Source organism: Myotis yumanensis, unplaced genomic scaffold, assembly GCF_028538775.1.
Source record: "Myotis yumanensis isolate MYYU_CA2020_CCGP unplaced genomic scaffold, mMyoYum1.0.hap1 SCAF_6, whole genome shotgun sequence".
Lineage (NCBI taxonomy): Eukaryota > Metazoa > Chordata > Mammalia > Chiroptera > Vespertilionidae > Myotis > Myotis yumanensis.
In genome coordinates, this window is record NW_027223757.1 from 91213278 (window position 1) to 91232247 (window position 18970).

Genomic DNA, 18970 nt, shown 5'->3' on the forward strand with positions numbered 1-18970 from the left:
TACTAGAGGCCTGGTGCACAACATTCGTGCACTGGATGGGTTGGGGGGTTCCTCAGCCCGGTCTGCACCCTCTTGCAGTCCAGGACCCCTCAGGGGATGTTTAACTTAGGCCCAATCCCCTGGGAAGTGGGCCTAAGCCAGCAGTCAGACATCCCCCGAGGGGTCCTTAGCACTGCAGTGGAGGCAGGAGAGGCTCCCGCGACCACTGCTGTGTTCACCAGCTATGAGCCCGGCTTCTGATTGAGCAGCACTCCCACTATGGGAGTGCACTGACCACCATGGGGCAGCTCCTGCCTGCGTTGAGCATCTGCTCCCTGATGGTCAGTGCATTTTATAGTGACCGGTTGTTCCACCATTTGGTCGATTTGCATATTAGCCTTTTATTATATAGGATAGGCATCTCAGGACATCTGTAATACTGTCAATAATAAACTAAATATATATATATTCTATATAATGAAAGCCTAATATGCTAAGTGTCTGGTCGTCTGGTCATCCGTTCAACCAATCAAAGCGTAATATGCTAATGATATGCTAAGGCTGCTCAACCATTCACTATGACGTGCACTGACCACCAGGGGGCAGACAGTTGATTGGTCGACCAGTTGCTATGACGTGCACTGACCACCAGGGGGCAGATGCTCTGACTGGTAGTTTATCTTGCTGCTGGGGTCCGGCTGATTGGGACTGAGCAAGATGGGCTGGACATGCCCTGGAGCCCTCCCACGGTTTCTACCCGGCTGGCCAACCTCCCACGTCCTTCCCCAGCCCTGATAGTGCACTGGTGGGGTCCGTCAGCCTGGCCTGCACCCTCTTGCAATCCTGGACCCCTCAGGGGATGTTGGAGAGAGCTGGTTTTGGCCCGATCCCGCAGGTCAGGCCAAGGTACCCCATGTACCCCACTGGTGCATGAACTTGTGCACCGGGCCTCTAAAATGTACCATATATATATCACAGAGAAAACATAAATTCACTCATTCTACAAACATGTACTAGTCACCTGCTACATACATAGCACCCCAAACTGTGGAGTAGATAAAACAGCACTATCCCTATTTTATATATATACATAAACTAAGGCTCAGATAAGTTTGTATGCTAAAAAAAAGTGGGGGTCTAAGTCACAAGCTTCATTTATCCATGCTTACTTAATATGTTTTTTGAACTCCTACTATGTGCCACGCACTGTCACAGGTGCTAAAGATACAAGATGAGCAGAGTAGATGGCAAAAATAATGATAAATTGTGGTGGCAAACATCAGGAGGACATGAAACCATCTTCCTATAGTAATGACACATGACCTGGCATCTGAAGGATAAGTAGGAGTTAGGCTTAAAGCAAGTTCCAGTAACTGCCAAAAGGGCAGAGCCAAATGGTGGACCAAGAGTGGCAACCATGGGTGAATACAGAAGCTGGTCACCCAGGGACACAACCAGATGGAGCCTGAGGATAATTAGCCTAAGGGTAATTACCAAGGGCTCAACCAGGAACTGGATCAACCCAGGAATAAACTGTCACATTGGCAGGCACAGGCGCAGAAATATGTCAAAACCAAGAAAACACTTCATATTTAAAACAAGAGATGCGAAAGTGCACGAAGAGCCCAGTTTTGTGGGCTGCTGCTGTCTCACTCCAGCTCCCTTCTATTCCCACATTGCTGTCAGAGGAAGGTCTTCAAGCACAGAATCAATGGCTTCTGACACTTGGGCAGCAAGTGGCAGAATTTAGAATTTGGTCCTTCCTGCTACAACCACAACATAGCTCAATCCTGGCTTTGGTGCTTTACCTCAGAAAGACCAACCTGATGCTTGGAATACAGTCTTTCTTTAAATAATATTCTGCTATAAACCCACAGCACCCAGCCTCTTCCACAGCAATAGAATAAAGAAAAATGGCTGATTGTAAATAGTAACTAGTAAAGTGAGTAACAATTACAAGGCCAAGTCTTCTTCCAAAATACCGATCACCCAAAAGTCTAAGAAATTTCAAACTTTACAAAATGCTATCATTGGGTTGGTAAGCTCACTTTTCATAACATTGTCATCATTGAAGCTTTTATCTCTCTAATGGGAAATTGAAGAAAAATTCTAAAGACTGAAAAACTAGTACAGACTGGGTCTGAAAATGTAAACGTCTTAGCATAGATTTCTCTCTGTTACTGAATAAAAACCTCAAAGCAGCTTATATTCTATAGTAAATGGGCTTTGGGTATAATTTTTATATGTGAAGAACTAAGTACAATCAATAGAACTGCAGAAAAGTAGGTTTGGAAAGGAGACAGGTCAGAATAGGTGACCCTAGGTTGCTGTCTCTAAATATATCACACCTAGAGTCTCACCCGTATCTGATTTAGATGATATTTATGAGAGACTTCGGGCTCAGACCTTCGAGTTGAGGACATGTGAGATGGACATGAATTGGGGAGGGGGTAGGTGTCATTGCTGGAATGCTATGGTCTGAATGTTTGTTTCCTTCCCAAATCCATATGTTGAGATCCTAGCACTCAAGGTGATGATATTAGAAGGTGGGGATCTTTGGAAGATGATTAAATCACCCTTATAATTATTAATGGGATTACTGCCCTTGAAAAAAAATCCTCAGAGAGATCCCTCTTCCCTTCTGTCATATGAGGACACAGCAAAAAAATGGCCATCTATGAACCAAGAAATGGCTTCTCACCAGATACGAAATCTGCCAGTTCTTTGATCTTGGACTTCTCAGTGTCAAGAATTGTGAGAAATAAATTTCTGCCATCTATAAGCTACCCAATGTATGGATATTTGTCAAATGGACTAAGACACCCAAGAACTTAACTATATTGCATCTAAATTCAACTCTTCATTTGTCAGTAGAAATAGAGGAAGTAATGGCATAATACAAGGTCATTAATGATCTTGGGATCATAGAATCTCAGTGTGAGGAAGGACTATGAGGGTCATCTAATATCTTACAATTTAACAAACACTTATTGGAAGATTCAGCATACCTCAAATACTCTGTGTTTCTATAATCTATTGCTGCCTAACAATCTACCCCAAAATTTATCAGCTTAAAACAGTAGTCATGGCCGAAACCGGTTTGGCTCAGTGGATAGAGCGTCGGCCTGCGGACTGAAAGGTCCCGGGTTCGATTCCGGTCAAGGGCATGTACCTGGGTTGCGGGCACATCCCCAGTGGGGGATGTGCAGGAGGCAGCTGATCGATGTCTCTCTCATCGATGTTTCTAACTCTCTATCTCTCTCCCTTCCTCTCTGTAAAAAATCAATAAAAATAAAAAAAAAAATTATTAAAAAAAAAAACAAAAAAAAAAAACAGTAGTCATGTATTTATTTGCTCATAGTTCTGCAATCTGGGCTGGATTTAGCTGGGCCCATTCATAAGGCTGCAGTCATTTAGAGATTCAGTGGGGGCTAGAAAGCGAAGATGGCTTTACAACATGTCTGACACCTCAACTGGGATGGCAGGAAGAGCTGGAGGCTGGCCAAGCATCTCTCTCTCTCTCTCTCTCTCTCTCTCTCCACAAGGTCTCTCCAGGAGAATGCCTAGACCAGGGGTGGGCAACCTTTTTGTGAGTGCGTGACAAAACCAGCAAAATCTCTGACTCAAAATTCTCTGCGTGCCAGCCCTAATTTTTTGAGAACATGTTACGACTACTTGATATCTCTTTAGGTGTACGTATGTGAAGAACCTTGAAGAAATAATAAAATTCATTCAAGCGACAAAAACACAGTATATGATGATGAAAAATACATTTATTTTTTAATGTATACATGTACACTGATAGTCCGACAGAAAACTTTATGACTCTGTTTGATATTACCAGTGGGATTTTTGCTGCTGCATCACTGATGACAGAGATTTTACATCAGGTTTATATTTCATGACCTTCAGAGATATGCACGAGCTACTACTTTCACCCATCAGGCTACTCCTATTACGAGACTTAACAAAATTCATCACTGAGAACAAAGATTCACAAACGTATGTGGATGAAACCAAAACACTGGTCGGATCAAGCAAGGCAGGGAGAGTTAAGGCAGAGGCATAGAAATTGCTCTTCCCCTCTCTCGTCAATCCATGTCTATGGTCTTTAAGATAACTTGTTATGTAAAATTATTTATTTATCTAAGATGCACCTACACTGAATTTATCTGAAAAATAAAAAAAGTCGATATTAAGAAAAAAATTGTAAATGGAAGATTATAAGAGAGGGTTTCGCGTGCCAGCAAAAGTAACTGGTGTGCCATGTTTGGCATGCGTGCCAGGGATTGCCCACCCCTGGCCTAGACCTTGCATGGCCACCCAAGGCAGGGTGTCACTAACCACATTCTGTTGATCAAAGTAAGTAACAAGGCCAGCCTTAATTCAATGTGAGAGCAAATGCTCTCCATTTCTTGAAGGGAAAAGATCCTGATCTTGAGACATTTGAAACCAGAGGTGGACTAAGTCTAACCAAAGCCACAACATAGATCAGTTTCTAATAGTATTGAGATGATTAGTCCCTCACCTTATTTGCCTAATGAGAAGTATGTGTCCTATCTGGGGAGAAATAATATTGACTTCAGCCTTTATTTTTTGCACAACATCCATCATACAATTATGAAAAAAAGTACATGACATTTGAAGAGACAGGAAAGGTGTCTGATAATTAGAAAAAGTATACAACAGAAGCAGTCCCACAGATGATCCAGATGTTGGAGTTAGCAGTCAAGAACTTCAAAATAACTATTATAAATATGTTCAAGAAAGTAGAGTAAAAGATGGACGAAATGAATGAAAAGATGAGTCATTTTAAAAGAGAATTCTAATCTACAGAAAGAGAATCCAATGAACATTTTAGAACTGAAGTACAAAATATTGGGAAATAAAAACTAATTTGAAAGTTTTAATAACAGACTGGACACAGCAAAAGATAGGATTATATAACTCAAAGGCAGCAAATAGAAAATATCCAAAATGAAGCACATACAGAAAAAATAGGGGAATAAAACAGAAGAGAGCATTCAAGACATGTAAAACATAGGCAGGTGGCCTAATACATGTGTTTTAGGAGTCCCAGAATGAAGAAAGTGGGGAAAGCAATATTTGAAGATAGAATGACTGAGAATTTGCAAAACTCGAAAGATGGCAATTCGAAGATTCAAGGTTAGCAAACTCTAAGCAGGATAAATAGAAAGAAAACCAAGCATAGGCATTTCAAAGTCAAATTGCAGAAAACCAAAGATGAACAGAAAATCTTAAAAGCAGCCAAAGCGAATACACATACTTTCAGAGGAACAACAATAACACTATTGCTAACTTCAAACAGAACCTATGGAGAACCAGAAGACCACAGAATGACCTTGTTTAGGTTCTGAAGAAAAAATAATCTGCTGACCGAAAATCCTGTACCCAGCGAAAATATCCTCTAAAAACAAAGATGAAATACAGATGTCAGACCAACAGAAACTGAGAGAATTCATTCCCTCTCGATTCACTCTATGAGAAATGTTAAAGAAAGTTCTTCAGGTTGAACGAAAACTACTCCAGAGGAAAGCTGAGAACTGCTCAAAGGAATGAAGAACGTTGGAAAGGTTAAACGTGTAGACCCATATAAAAGAACATTGACTGTGATTGCTTAAAGCAACAACAATAACTATCTCGGGCACTTTATAACATATGTAAAAGTATGTTATATAACTACAAAAATATGAAAGACGAGATAGTGGTAAATGGAGTTAAGTTATTCATGAAGTGGTAAAGAACTAATTTAAGGTAGATTAAAACAAGTCAAAGATGCATATTAATATATCTGGGGAAACTACTAAAGTAATATTTTAAAAGCATAATTAAAAAATTAATAGAGAGGAGAACCAAGATGGCGGCATAGGTAAACACTGGAGACTGCCGCCGCAAACAACCACTTCAAAAATACAACTAAAAGACGGAACAGACATCACCCAGAACCACAGGAAAGCTGGCTGAGGAGAGACTCTTCAACTATAAGGAAAGAGAACAGCAAACCGAGGCTCAGAGGCGGCGCAGTGTGGAAAATACAAAGGTACCGAGGTGCGCGCGCAAAGTGGGCTGGTGGCTGAGGGCGCGGTTGTCGTTTTCAGTCGGGAGGGAGTCTCAGACTCTGAGCTCCAGATCCGGGCAAGTCTCTAGGGACTCAGACTCAAACGGGAGAAGCGGGATTGTCCGGCATCAGTTGGAATCTGAGGGCAGCTTTCTCTCCGAAGTTTGCAGCGGCTGTCGGGGTTCTGAGAAGCAGAGCCTCTGGGAAGGGACTGAGAGCAGCCATAACTGCTCCCTCCACCGCCCTGTTGATCCCGCCCCGCCCAAGCCCTGCGCAGAGCCATTTGCCGGATCCCCTCAGGCAAAGGCTAGATTAGCACCTCCCCAGAGGACAGAAGTTTTCCACACAGCTGATTCTCACAGCCAGTCAGCCTGGTGGTCAAATCCCTCAGTATTAACTAAAAAATGCAAGGCTTAACTAGAACAAGACTGTGCACAAAGACCACAAGGTGGTGCACCAAGAAAGCATAAAAAATGCGGAGACAAAAAAACATGACAGAAATGGAGGATATGGAGCTAAAAAACGCAATTTTGAGGGCTTGCAATAAACTTGTGGAGAGCCTCACAAAAACTAATGAGACCCTCGATGCTACGATAAAGAAACTAGAAATTAAGCATACACAGACTGAAATAAAGAATATTATACCCGAACCTACAACCAAGATTACTTTATCCAGCAAAGCTATCATTCAGAATTGAAGGTCAGATAAAGAGCTTCACAGATAAGGAAAAACTAAAGGAGTTCATCACCGCCAAACCAGTATTATATGAAATGCTGAAAGGTATCCTTTAAGAAGAGGAAGAAGAAGAAAAAGGTAAAGATACAAATTAGGAACAACAAATATGCATCTATCAACAAATGAATCTAAGAATAAATAACCTGATGTACAGAATGAACTGGTGATTATAATGAATCAGGGACATAGAAAGGGAATGGACTGACTATTCTTAGGGGAAAAGGGGAATGGGAGATGTGGGAAGAGACTGGACAAAAATCATGCACCTATGGATGAACTCAGCGGGTGGGGAGTGAGGGTGGAGGGTGGGGTGGGAGCTGGTAGGAGGGGAGTTATGGGGGGAAAAAAGAGGAACAAATGTAATAATCTGAACAATAAAGATTTAAAAAAAAAAAAAAAAAAGAATATTATACCCAATAGCAGACCAGAGGAGTGCAAGAATCAAGCCAAAGATTTGAAATTCGAAGAAGCAAAAAACACCCAACCGGAAAAGCAAAATGAAAAAAGAATCCGAAAATACGAAGATAGTGTAAGGAGCCTCTGGGACAGCTTCAAGCGCACTAATGTCAGAATTATTGGGGTGCCAGAAGATGAGAGACAGCAAGATATTGAAAACCTATTTGAAGAAATAATGGCAGAAAACTTCCCCCACCTGGTGAAAGAAATGGACTTACAGGTCCAAGAAGCGCAGAGAACCCCAAACAAAAGGAATCCAAAGAGGACCACACCAAGACACATCATAATTAAAATGCCAAGAGCAAAAGACAAAGAGAGAATCTTAAAAGCAGCAAGAGAAAGAGACTCAATTACTTACAAGGGAATACCCATACGACTGTCAGCTGATTTCTCAACAGAAACTTTGCAGGCCAGAAGGGAATGGCAAGAAATATTCAAAGTGCTGAATACCAAGAACCTACAACCAAGAGTACTTTATCCAGCAAAGCTATCATTCAGAATTGAAGGTCAGATAAAGAGCTTCACAGATAAGGAAAAGCTAAAGGAGTTCATCACCACTAAACCAGTATTATACGAAATGCTGAAAGGTATCCTTTAAGAAGAGGAAGAAGAAAAAGGTAAAGATACAAATTGTGAACAACAAACATGCATCTATCAACAAGTGAATCTAAGAATCAAGTGAATAAATAATCTGATGTACAGAATGAACTGGTGATTATAATGAATCAGGGACATAGAAAGGGAATGGACTGACTATTCTTGGGGCGGGGGAGGGGAATGGGAGATGCGGGAAGAGACTGGACAAAAATCGTGCACCTATGGATGAGGACAGTGGGTGAGGAGTGAGGGCAGAGGGTGGGGCGGGAACTGGGAGGAGGGGAGTTATGGGGGGGGGGAAGAGGAACAAATGTAATCTGAACAATATTTAATTTTAAAAAAACAAGCAAAAAAATTAATAGAGAAAAAATTATAAAGGAGATTAATGGAATAATAAAAACCCTTGATAACCCAAAAGTAGTAGAAAATTGAATAAAAGAACAAAGAACATATGGGACAAATAGGAAAGAAATACCAAGATGGCAGTCTTCAACTCAGCGACATCAATAACTAAATAGACTACGCATTCCAATGAAAAGATACAGATTTTTCTGAATGAATGTTTTTTTTAATCCAATGGTATATATACTATTTATGAGAGCCACATTGTAAATATAAGTACGCAGGCAGTTGTGTGCCAGGTTCCCAAGATGTCATTCCCTAAGTACAAGCCCTGGCGCCTGGCCACCCTGCCCCTACCCAGCTCTGGAAACTTACCAGCCCAGCCAGAGGTGGGCCAGAGACCCAGCTAACGGGCGTGCCTGCTTCTGTACAATGACTGCAGCTGCCAGGCTCCTCGAAGATTCTGCTCTGACCCGTTGGACCTAGGTATGGTCAGCAAATGTCTATCCCAATTTCAGACCCAACTCCCAAGAACTCATTCTTAGGAGTTTTGGTTGGAATTGGGCCCCTCCTCTTCTGGTATTACATTTTTAAAACTAACAGAGTTAGAAAAGAAAAACTTATCTGAGAGGGAAAATTGGATGGAACATTTAAAGTCTTAGATTAAGTCTGACAATGATGACCTATGTATTATTGTTTAATAAATCTATTAATCATTAAAAACAAATAAATACAAATATGCAATGATGTAGAAAGCAGAAGGATGGAGAAAATATGCCAAGCAAATAGTAACCAAAAGAAAGCTGGGGTGGCAATATTAATATCAGATAAAGCAGATTGTGAGATAAGAAATATTCGTAAGGGTTAGAGGCCACACTGCACAGTGATGAAAGGGGTCAATTAAACAGAACATAACAATCCTAACTCTGTGTGCATTTACTAACATAGTTTCAAAATATGTAAAGCAAAATGACAGACATAAGAGGAGAAATAGACACATCTATGAGCACAGTTGGAGATTTTTAAACACAATTGTCTCAGTGCGGAAACAGAACATTCTAAATTCCTCGTATTTTTCAGGAGGAAGATAGAGATGGTGATTAACTCCATATTTCAAATTAAATATGTGTAGCAATAGTTTAAAGGTAGCCACTAAAATAAACAAAGCATGCACTTTCCAAACCACTAAAGGGAAAAATAGGACAGGGGCAAGAAAGGAGAAAACACTTAATACGCTTCCTTCATTATTAAGTTTGATAAATGTAAGTCTCAATGGGACTGCCTGAGCCCAGCACGGTTCCCAGTGGACCAAGGATGAGCAGGGGAGCCGCGTGTACTGACGACCTAATGTCCATTTGGGGATTCAGAAAAATCCTGAATCTGACTGTCCTTTCCTTGAGGAAATCTCAAGTTTCTAGCATATGGTAGGTGCTCAGGACACACTTGCTGAAGGATGACTTTGAGCTTGAAGATCAAACACATATTGCTCATTTCTGAGGTCTCTCAGTTTCAGACTGACTCCCAAAGGCTGTTTGTGAGCATCATCAAAGAAAAACGCCTTGAAAAACCATGTTAGGCCACCACTCTCTCAACTAGAGCATGAGAAGCAGCTTTCTACATGCAGTTTCTGAATCTTTTCATTCATTCATTTACTGGCCCATTCATTTCTTCTCTTAATCCTCCATGCATGCATAGATCAAACATTCCAGATAGTCCTTGCCCTGAAGATATTAATAATGTGGACGAGAAGACAGGTGGATAGAAGGATAAATACAATACAATGTGATATGTACAACCCAAAATTTAATAAAGAAAAGCTACACAGGGAAGGAGAAAGAGAGAGACCAGGTTTTCCTGAACAGTGCATTCCACTCTTTTTTTATGTTAGTCCACATTTTATAACACAATACACACACACACACACACACACACACACACACACACGACAATATTCTCATATTCCTCAATAGTTTCTGTTCTTTCCTATTTCTCAGCCTGAACTGAGTTCTGCTTTATTGTTTAATTATCTTTTAAAATAGTAAAAGTAGTTAAAGTTCAAAAATAAAAACTATTTAAAAAGCCAGTCAGTGAAAAATCTTGCTCTCGGCCCTATTCCACAGTCCCATTCCCAAATTCCGCCCCCCTCCCGCCCCCCCAGATAACCACTATCCTTAGTTTTTTGTGTGTGTGTGCTTCCAGGTCTTCATGCGAAAACGATAAGGATGGCTGCTTCTTTATAAAACTAGAAGTAAGTATGGATATATGAACATATAGTCTTAAGTTCCCCTTTTCTTGCCCACATGGTTATTAAATATTGTTGACAACTTTCTTTTTTAAAGAACTTATCTCAGAGATTTCTATTATCAATACTGATCCAAAGGGATGTTAGTTTGTTTGTTTGATTTTTTTTGTCCTGGACTTCAGGTTGGTTTTTAATTTAAAACAGTTTTATTGAGCCATAATTGACACATAATAAATGATACTATTTTAAAGGGCCCAATTTGATGTGCCCATGAAACCATGACTACAATCAACATGGTGAACACAACCTGGCCGGTGTGGCTCAGTTGACTGAGCATTGTTCCCTGCACCAAAAGGTCACTGGTTTGATTCCTGGTCAGGGCACACGCCCAGGTTTTGGGTTCTATCCTTGGTTAGGGTGCATATGGAAGGCAACTGATGGATGTTTCTCTCTCACATCGATGTGTCTCATAAACACATCCATCACCCCCAAAAGTTCCCTTGTGTCCTTCTTTAATCCCACCCCCCTGGCCCTCCCAACCACATCTCCATTCCCAGACAGCCACTGATCTGCTTCCTGTCACTATAGACTGGCTCTCATTTTCTGGAATTTTACGTAAATGGAATGATACCGCATGTGCTCTTTTGGGGAGGGGTGGTTTCTTTCATTCAGCATAATTATTTTAAGATTCACACATGTTGCTGAGTGTATCAAGAATTCATCCCTTTCTGTTGCTAGGTAGTATTCCATTGTGTAGAAAGCACAATCTGCTTATCCATTCACCTGCTTATGGACACTTTGGTAGTTTCAGTTTGGGGCTATTACAAATTAAGGCGCCGTAAAGAGTAATGAGAAAGTCTTTGTATGAACATATATTTTCATTTCTCTTAGGAACAGAATGACTGAGTCATATGGTGAGTATATGATTAACATTTTAAGAATTTTCCAAAACGTTTGTATGCTTTTATATTTTCACCAGCAGTGTATGATAATTCAGTTGCTCTCTAGCCTCATCAACACTCACCTCCAGTCTCTTCCATCTGAGACTTTCTAATAGGTGTAGAGTGATATCTCATTGTAGTTGTAATTTGCATTTCTCTAATGATCAATAATGTTGGAAATTTCTTCATATGCTTATTTGATATTCATGTTATCTTTTAGTTTTATTGATTTTTCTCTATGGTTTTTCTGGTTTTTTGTTTTATTGATTTCCACTCTGATCTTTATTTATCTTTATTTCTTTTCTTTGCTTATTTTAGGTTTCATTTGCCTTTTTTTTTTATTGATTTCAGAGAGGAAGGAGGGGGAGAGAGAGAAAACATCGATGATGAGAGGAAATCATTGATTGGCTACCTCCTACACGCCCCCCACTGGAGGTCAAACCTGCAACCCGGACAAGTGCCCTTGACTGGAATCAAACCCAGGACACTTCAGTCCACAGGCCGAGACTCTAGCCACTGAGCCAAACAGGCTAGAGCTATTTGCCCTTCTTTTATGAGATTTTTAAGGTGGGAGCTGAGGTAATTGATTAGAGACCTTTCTTCGATTTCTGATTTCACTCCTGGTTTTGTCTTCGACCCCTGGATCTAGAAATATGTTATTTAGTTTCCAAATATTTGGGGGATTGTCTAGATATCTTTCTCTTACTTATTTCTAACTCAATTCCTTTATAGTGAGAGAACATACTTATTCCTTTCCATTTTTTTGAGACTTGTTTTATGATCCAGAAAAGGTCCATCTTGGCAAATGATCCACATTTACTTGAAAAGAATGTGTATTCTGCTGTTGTTTTGAAAATTGTTTTACAAATGTCAATAAAGTCAAGTTGGTTGATAGTGTTGTTCAAATCTTCTAAATCATTACTGATTTCTTATCCACTTGTTCCATCAGTTATTGAGAGAGAGGTATTAAAAACTCCAAGTATAACTTAAGGTTTGTCTGTTTCCTCTTTGCATTTTGTCACTTTTGCTTATGTATTTTGATGCTCTACTCTTAGGTGTTTAACATTTAGCTTTGTTATGTCTTCTTGAATGGATCCATTCAATTCCTAATGAAATGATACTCTTTTTTGTCCTGAAATTTTCATTGCTATTTCCACTTTAAAAAAAAAATGTGTTACCATAGTAAATCTTTTTCTTTTCTTTTCTTTTTAACATATTTGTATTTATATTTAAAGTGGTTTTCTGGTAGGTGGCATGCAGTTGGTTCTTGCTTTTTTCCTTTGTCTGAAAATATCTCACTTTTAATTGGGGTATTTAGGCCATTTACATTTAATGTGATGATTGATATGGTTAGGTTTTAATCTATCACCTTGTTATTTTTTTATTTGTATCATCTGGAGCTTTTTTTTCTGCTGCCTTCTGTATTAATTGATTATTTTTAGTGATTCAATTTTATCATTTTTGTTGGATTGTTAGCTATAACTCTTTGTGGGATTGTCTTAATGGTGGCTTCAGGTATAATATACATATTTAACTTACCACAGTCTACCTTCAAGTGATATTATATGACTTCATATATGGTATGAAAACATTACAACTATACACTTGCATGTCTTCCCTCCTAGACTTTGTGCTATTTTTGTCATTTTATTTATCATTTTACTTCTACATGTATTAGAGCCCCCCAAATTCATTACTATTATTTTTATTTTAAACAGCCAACTATCTTCTAAGAAGATTTAATCACATTGCATTTTTGTTGTGTTTCATTCCTATGTGTCAATCCCTATTCCATCTGGTATCATTTGCCTTCTGCTTGAACATTTCTTGTAGTGCAAGTCTTTCAGATTTCTTATGTCAGAACAAGTTTTATTTTCAATTGAAAAATATTTTAATTAAGTAAAATCTAGGTTGACAGTTTGCGTGTTTTAAAGAGGCTGTTCCACTCCTCTGGCTTATATGGTTTCTGAAGAGAAAGCTGCTGTCCTCTTTTTCTTGTCCTCTGTACGTAATGTGTCTTTTACCTCTGGCTGCTTTCAAGATTTGCTCTCTCTCTTTTTTTTTTCTTTAAAGAATTACAGAACTTTTTTTTTTTTTTCCAGAAAAGGTCCATCTTGGCAAATGATCCACATTTACTTGAAAAGAATGTGTATTCTGCTGTTGTTTTGAAAATTGTTTTACAAATGTCAATAAAGTCAAGTTGGTTGATAGTGTTGTTCAAATCTTCTAAATCATTACTGATTTCTTATCCACTTGTTCCATCAGTCTTATTAAGGATTGCTCTTTTCTTACTGGTGTTATGTAAATTGATTTATGTACTTTGGTGTAGTTTCCATGCTTCTTCTGCTTGAGGTTCATTGAGGTTTCATGGTTTATAGTCTTCATCAAATTTGTAAGCTTTTTGGCCATTCTTCTTCAAATATTTAGTCTTTCCCTCTCCCTTCTCTTCCAGGAACTCCACTGACATGTATAGCTATCCACTTGAACCAGTCCCTTAGCAAAGTGATGCACTCGGTTTTTCTTTCCCCTTTTCTTTTTACTTTCTTTAGTCTTTCCGTTTTGGGTTTCCTTTTGAATTGCTTCTATAGCTATATCTTCAGGTTCGTTGATTTTTTTCTTCTACAATGTCTAAATCTGCTGTTAACCCACAAGTGAATTCTTTTCATCTCAGACATTATTGTTTTCTCTTCTAGAAGTTCAATTTTGATCTTTTTTTATATCTCTCATGTCTCACCTTAACATGTTCAATATTTTCTGTAGTTTCTTAAACATATGGAATACAGTTAAAGTTGTTTTAGTGTTCTTTTCTACTAATTATATCATTAATGTACATTGTAGGTCAGTTTCAATTGGGTGGTTTTTCTTTTCAGTAAGAGACATATTTTTCTGCTTCTTTGCAAACTTGTTAACTTTTATTGAACACTTAACCAATCATGCTAGACATTGTACATTTGAGAATGGGATACAAGTGTATTCCTATAAATATTCTTTTTAAAAAAAATACATATTTTTTATTGATTTCAGAGAGGGAGGGAGGGAGAGAGAGAGAGAGAGAGAGAGAGAGAGAGAGAAACATCAATGATGCCTCCTGCATGCCCCCCACTGGGGATGGAGCCCACAACCTGGGCATGTGCCCTGATCGGGAATCAAACTGTGACCTCCTGGTTCATAGGTCCACGCTCAACCACTGAGCCATGCCAGCTGGGCTTCTATAAATATTCTTGAGCTTTGTTCTGGGATGTGGCTAAATTACCAGGAAAGAGTTTGATCACTTCAGGAATTACCTTTATGCTTTGTTAGGTGAGGACAGAGCAGCATTTAATCCAGGGCTAATCCTACCCCAAAACTGAGACAAAATATTTCTAAATACTATACTAAGTCCTCTGAAAATTGGACTTAACATAGTCAAAGGAGCCTCATCCTTCAATTAACTTTCCACTATTTTATAAATCAGCAAATGGAGACATTTTGAGGTCATAATATGGATTTTTTTTAAAAAAATAAAGTTTTTCATTAGAATACCTTTTTTAAATAAAAATCTATAAAATACCAAAAAAAAAAAAAAAAGAAAAAAAAATCAGGGGGAAAAGAATTTCCACTCCCTAGCAATACATCCTGTTAACATTCTGGGTGCTTCCCTTACTTTCCTAGTAGGCAAGATCTTTGTCGTAACGGAGGGATTCTCTCCTCCCAAAGTTATTGAACTTTTTTAAACTTCAGCAAATTAGGGGATGCTTTGATTCAATCTAAGAGAAAATAACCCATCTTAATATGCATTTCTTGTTCTCAAGGAGATTAACATAAACCACCTGGGAGCCCTGCCAGCTGCCCACAGCCAGCCCAGCCCTGCAGTGAGCTCCCAGGCCCACATGTTTGTTTCTAGCATCCTTCCTTCGGGTTTAAGAAGCTGAAGGATTCCCTCACTCTCTCCCGTTTTTTAGGAAGCCTCGACTCACAGCTGTACTTCCGGTCTGGGGGCACGCTATACTTCCGGTCTCGGGGCGAGCTGTCTTTGACCAAGCTGTGATAGCCGCAGTTTACCTCCAGACTTTTTTACTTAAGGAACAAGTGCTTGCCATGTGCTGAGCCTTACGTTTGTGTGGGGTTTTACAGAATGACTCCTGGCTCTGAAGGACTTCATAGGCTGGCGGGGGAGAGAGCATATAACCCAGCGACGGTAATGCTGAGTACACTGATCCCTGTGTTGTTTCAAGACCTTGCAGGACTTTTGAGAGGTGGAGGCAGAACTCTACCTTGCCCTCTGCTGGGAGCATCTGGAAAGGTTTGGGGTTTGGTTTTGGTTTCTGTTTTTTACAAGAATACCAAACATATTTATTAGCACTAACAAGCAGCCATAACAAGATATAGCAAGCAGAAACATACATTAGCAGTCAAAGGGCTAGTGTTGCATGCAAATGGCGCTGTCCTTTATTGTAGCTTTGGCAATAACCATAGGGATGTGCAATAACATTCTGTAGCAGCCGAAACTAAGGAGCACTCGCCAGTGGTTCAGAGCACTTTAACACAGACACAAGAATGAACTCAACTACTTTAGTACAAAATGTTAGGACAGAATTGTGAATTCATTCAATACTGATAAGCAAACACTAGAAATTGTTATTATGTCCAAAATAGCTCACTCATGTAGTATTGCATACTATTCCAATTGACCAAAAGGTGCTAAGTAAAGTTATTTACAGATACAGTGGTTGTACTACCTTTTTTTATTTTTTTAATCCTCACCGAGGATTTTTTTAGAGATAAAGGAAGGGAGAGAGAGAGAAATAACAATGTGAGAGAAACATCTATCAGTTGCCTCTCCCATATGCCCTGATTAGGAATCGCACCCACAACCTTTTGGTGTATGGGCCAACACTCCAACCAACTGGGCCACCTGGCCAGGGCTATCCAGTACCTATTAAATCTGAAATTTAGGTTTCAGTTTTCTTCTAAAAATTAATTGCACTGAAATTCTTCAATTGTGCTTAAGCAATCCAGTTATGAGTTTACTATCAAAGAGGTAAATACTGCCATCCAAATTCCTAGTTACAGTCTAACAATAATGTCAACATCAGCAACCCATGTAGTTACTATTATCTGACTTGTTTGGACATCTTCTAGTTTCAGTTTCTTCCTGGTTCCCAAATTCATCACGGGCAGAGGAAAAGGTCCAACTTCAATGAATCAACAATGAGACTGTACCGGTTGACGTTAAAATCACAGGCCTAGATCACAGGAGCTATTCCCAATGTTTATTTTAAGTTAAAGCACTCATTTAAAAAAAAAAAAATCATACCAAAGGCCTTTAAATAAAATTCTACTACCAATTATATACACATGCATTTTTAAGAACTAATTCTATTTGGAAAACCTGGTTTACTTAACAGTACCTTTTGCGGAAGAGACAAGAAGACTGCGTATAAACTATATCAATACTTAAGTGCACTGCGCTAAGTGGCCAGAAAATGGAATTTTTTTTATAAAAGGAAGGCAGTCTTTATTTTTTGGACTTCCAAAGCCTAAAGCTTGATTTATAGTAACTACAAACATTGCTACTTTTGGAAGTTGATAGAAAATTTCTAAAAAAAAATAATAATTTCAAACACAAGTCACACTGTTGAAATACTCATTCAACATCATTGGATCATTTGTTCCTGAGTAAGAAATAGAATTCTTCATAGCAAATGCCCCAGAGTTGCCTCACTCAGTTACTACAGCCATTAAAACCAAACAGCTAAATCAGCAAAATGTCGTCTCTGTCTGTTGCCCCCACAAGCACCACATTTATGTAACAGCACACGGCATCTGGCAGATACTAACACTAAGCCTCCATACCGCACTGAAAACCTAACACGGGTGTGTGTGCTGGCTACAGGTGTGCTGGCTGAGGCACATGAGAGCAGGCCTACGAAATGCCCTTGGGGGACAGGGGAGTTTACCTTGCCTCGACTGGTTCTCATTCTAACCTGTGAACGCTAACTTATTGTTTATCATGATGCTCTTTTTAAAAGTCCTATAACATTGATGGCAAAGGAAGTCCTCTGTCCATCACATGTAGTGCATCTGCAGATTACTACACTGCAGACATACTGCGGGCTAAAAGAGAAAGTCCTATTTAGTGACGAAGCAAATAATGGTTCAAAAACATGCAAGAACTGGGATCTTTATGATGTTCCACAAGTTACAGTGGAGTGAAATGCACAAGGGCGATGAGCATCAAAGCTAAAGTTGTGATTCTACTGTCCCATGCGGGCTGGCGGGGATCTGCTGCACTGCGGGAGCTCAGAGAAGAGGACTTTGGCTGCGTCCCCGAGCAAATATGTCCCTCCAGTTCCTCCCCAAGAAGGGTTTACTCTGTATCGGCCTGTCACTGTCCAGCAACAGAAACGGCCTGTGGTCTGGAGCAAATCGGGCACAAGAAGTGTGTGTGATTAGTCTGTGTGCGACTTTCCGAGGGTCCCATGTGTGGGCGCAGGCATGGCTCTCTCAGATACCTGGAGGTGCTGCTGCCCGCGTGACTGCCAGCACAGCGTGGCGGCGGCGTCCTCTGAGTCACAATTAGCTGGTGGAATTGCGGAACTGTCCCCCACGTATTGCAGTCACTCCAGGAGCCAACTTTGGTTCCAGTTTATGTAACAGATGACCCTGTGCAGTGGCTTCAAATGTATGTGTTTCTGCACTGAGAGGGGGTCAACCCCTTATTCTATACTATGTCGCTTTCTCTCCCTCAGCTTATCTTCATCCAAGGATGGATCAATGTATCCAGAAATGTTGAATGTGGGCTCACAGCAGCTGAGTGCTGTTTAATCAAACGCCATTTGGGGACTAAATCTGAGTCTGCAGGAAAAAGACATTTCTCACGCATTCATTCAGAAAGGTGTGTTTTTCTTGTATTAGAAGAGAGGGGCTTTGATTGCTTGTAAATTCTCGTGGGGAAACACAAGCCCACACTGTCCTGCCACCTCTGTCTCAGAGAGCGACCTCCTACGGGGGAGCAGGAACACGGTCCACACCTGTGCGGAGCTCACGCCTTGTGGCCTCTCTCCTGTGACGTCACTTTCAGTTGTACCAAACTTTTTATCAGCATCCAGAGAACTGTGAGTCTTTGTAGAACAGGAATGTTTTTCCTCCCACCCCAGGGAGCACGTCAATCTCTTCTTGTAAGTCTTGCTCCCGGTTGACACACGAATCATTATCCATTTCAATGCTTATTTCAACCATCTGAGGGATTTCAGTGGCATAATCCCAGTAGGAAAGCAACATTTTCTGAGCTGAGTCTCTTATACTGATGTTACCTTGGACAAACATCTGTTGGAGTTCATGTCCACATTTTCACCACGGCTTCCTCCCTCATGGCTGAAGACATTCTGACACCTGTATCTGAAGTTAGTCCATATTTTTCCTGCTTTATCCATTGATGATAAGATTGGGACCAATAGGAGGCCGGGCTTTGGAGGGACGGAGACGTGAAGGAAGTGTGTGGTTCCTCTGACCCCAGATACCCATGGTGTCCTTAACCTGCTACACCCACTGAAACCTGCCCACCGGTCTTCATTCCTCCGGTAGACCTGACTCTCTGTGACATCTCAATACGTCTT

At 40.1% G+C, this 18970-nt stretch overlaps 1 pseudogene; it reads right to left on the bottom strand.

Moving 5' to 3' along the window:
• Positions 1 to 17307: 17307 nt before the first annotated feature.
• LOC139013249 (suppressor of cytokine signaling 5-like) lies at positions 17308 to 18820 on the bottom strand (annotated as a pseudogene).
• Positions 18821 to 18970: the final 150 nt, after the last annotated feature.